Source organism: Miscanthus floridulus, chromosome 17 (assembly GCF_019320115.1).
Source record: "Miscanthus floridulus cultivar M001 chromosome 17, ASM1932011v1, whole genome shotgun sequence".
Classification (NCBI taxonomy): domain Eukaryota; kingdom Viridiplantae; phylum Streptophyta; class Magnoliopsida; order Poales; family Poaceae; genus Miscanthus; species Miscanthus floridulus.
This window is the reverse complement of record NC_089596.1, coordinates 24,910,622-24,913,354: the sequence shown is the minus strand read 5'-3', so window position 1 is coordinate 24,913,354 and position 2,733 is coordinate 24,910,622. Positions and strand designations below refer to the sequence as shown.

Here is a 2,733-nt window from a genome sequence, read left to right as displayed (position 1 = left end):
AACCTAGATAATGAAGCCCCTGGAACAGATACTCACATCCATCAATGCAATACAAATACATAAGATGGGGGCAAGATACATGATAGTATAGTGTATAGTAGCTCAAGGACCCTTGTCCACTGCAGAACAGTGGGAATCTTCAGATATATCAAATTGCTTCAGGCAGAGTGAAAAGCCACCATCAGATAGATCAATTCTCAGTCCTTGTAGAGAATGCACATGATAATTGTGGAAACAACCGAAAGTGACAAACCATATGGAGTGATCCAGAAATTGGCACAAAATAACTAGAGTTATATACAATGAGTAAGCAGTTTCTGAGGAGCATAACTAGAGCACACCAACCAAACACAATATTGTACTCTCACCGTTGAGAGTACGGACAAGATTTAGGGAACATTGTGCCAATATAGGACTCAAGGGTCAACGCCACAGGAGAAACTAGTAACAATCACAACTAGCAACTGATCATCCCCAAGACTTCATCAGAATAACTGAGATTCTTCCTTTTCCACCATCACCTCTGCAAAAACATCTTATGTTGTGCTGGAGCTTACCTTCACATTCCTACACCAAACTCAAAAGGACCCAGTTATACCAGGATACCAAACCTAACAAACTAGTAGTAACAATTAAGCTTTTGGGCAGTAAAAACACTAGCATAATCTTTTCACTACAAAAATTAAAGGTCATATCATCACTATAATAAGTAACTTAAATAAGTAGAAAAATGTGAATAAAAGGCTTGGTTGATATTGCTGCGTTTATAAGCAGGTATATTTACTCAAGAATTGCGTGAGGTACCCACCACTGACTAGTTCCCCACTACATCAACAGCCTTGTCCAGCAGGATTCAAGAAAGAGGGTGGCCACGCGATTGTGTAAGGATAGGTCAGCGCCCCCATGGGCTCCACGTTGGGCAACTGGTTTAGCTTCATAGTTTCAAGATCAATGGAGAAGAGATGATTCCACTGCCGAAAGAACACAAGGCCAGCGGCCACCCCGATGACATCAACCTCATTCCGGCGGTATGACTGGAATAAAGGATTGGTCACCACCGTCAGTACCTTGTGGAACCTCATCGATTTCTCCACCCGCCTCCATGCCATCCCACCCCCACCGTCCGCCGTGCCTGCCCACACCTCGACGCGGAAGCCGCTCATGGTGAGCAGGTGGAGGACATTGGCATCCTCCTCTTCACCCCAGTCGACAGCGTCGAAGGGGAGGTCCCGCAGGGCAGGCGGGAGCTCCAAAACCGAGAGCTCCATGGACGCCGTGCTGAACGCCACCAAGCGCTCACCGCCCTCGAGCCTCCAGTACAGCGACCGGTTTGCCTGCATCACCCGGGAGCCGGCAGCTAGATCGGGCTGGCACGCGATGCCGGCGACGTCGGCCCAGGAGAGCTCGCCGGAGGCCAGGACCAGCGCGCGCAGCTCGGGCGAGGCGGCGACCCGCGAGACGCAAACCACCCGGAACTCCGACGAGTCGCCGTCGTCGGCGAAGAGGCCGTACCCGACGGCGCGCCCGGCAGGAGGCGCGGGGAGGGAGACGCAGCGGCGGGAGATCGGATCCGCGACGGCGAGTTCATGGGATCCCAGGTTCTCGAGGAGAAGGCGGCCGTTGCGATAGTCCAGGTGCTTCCACGTGGCTGTGCCCTGGCCCAGACAACCGCCGCCGGGAAGGAAGGAGAGGGCGAAGTCGCCACCGTTAGCGGCCGCGGTCTCAGAGGAGGACGAGGAGGGGGAGGAGGAAGTAGAGATGGGTACGAAGTGGGATTTGCCGCCGCGGCGGTTGGGGAAGAGGATGAGGCAGCCGAGGAGACGCGGGCAGGAAGAGGGGTGGCGGCGGCGGAAGCGGCGGAGGAAGGGCGCGCTGCGGGCAGCGCGGAGGAAGGGCTTGCAGGCGGCGGCTGCGCGGAGGAGGTCGGCGGAGGTGGGAAGGCGGATGAAGACCTCGCGCACGAGGTCGTCGCCCAGGGCAGCCATGGGGCGCCGGCCGCCGGAGCCATGCGGCTATGGCGCACCCGGGCCTCAAGATGGCAATGGGGACCCGATTTTAGTTCGTTTGGGTACGAATATGGGCTAAACACACTACCCATACACGTATATATAAATGGATTAAACCCTTTGCTTATCGAGTATATGGGTATAGATATATTCCAGCAGTCCCCGTACCCATTAACCCATGAGTGAAAAATACCCGACCCAAAAGTAAAAAGCCCACCAGCCCATAAGGTAAAACCCTAGGTATATAATCTTATCCCCCATTCCCCACCCCTCCCAACCCTATCCCACATGCCTGATCCCCCGCCGGCGGCCGAAAAAACACCGCTCATAAAAAACAACGCCGCCACAAAAAAACAATAGCGCCCCCTCGTGACCTCATCTCGCACCGCATCGCTCCAAATCCAATCGCCAGGAAGTCGCCACATCCGACCCGACACAATGCCAGCGACGGAGCAAGGAAGCGTCAACGGAGTGAACGGACGGTGATTCCCCAGTTCCCCTTCCCCTTCATAGTTCATATGCTTTGCAGGCGCAACCGCGCAGAGGCGCTCCGCGCTCCTTGCCTCCTTCCCCGCACTAACCTGCTCCTTCACTCCGGCGCCAAGGTACATCGTGGAGGTCCTGGAGGACGGTGACCGCCTGAAGCCGCCGGATCCCGAGCTTGTCGACGCCATGAACACTCTGAAGTTGCAAGATCCGGAGGTCCAAGCTGAAGTCGCCGGCGACG

The 2,733-nt window shown here is 55.1% G+C and overlaps 1 pseudogene; it reads right to left on the bottom strand.

Annotated features, from left to right (window-relative positions):
* Positions 1-273: 273 nt before the first annotated feature.
* LOC136517419 (uncharacterized) lies at positions 274-2,008 on the bottom strand (annotated as a pseudogene).
* Between the last annotated feature and the right edge of the window lie 725 nt (positions 2,009-2,733).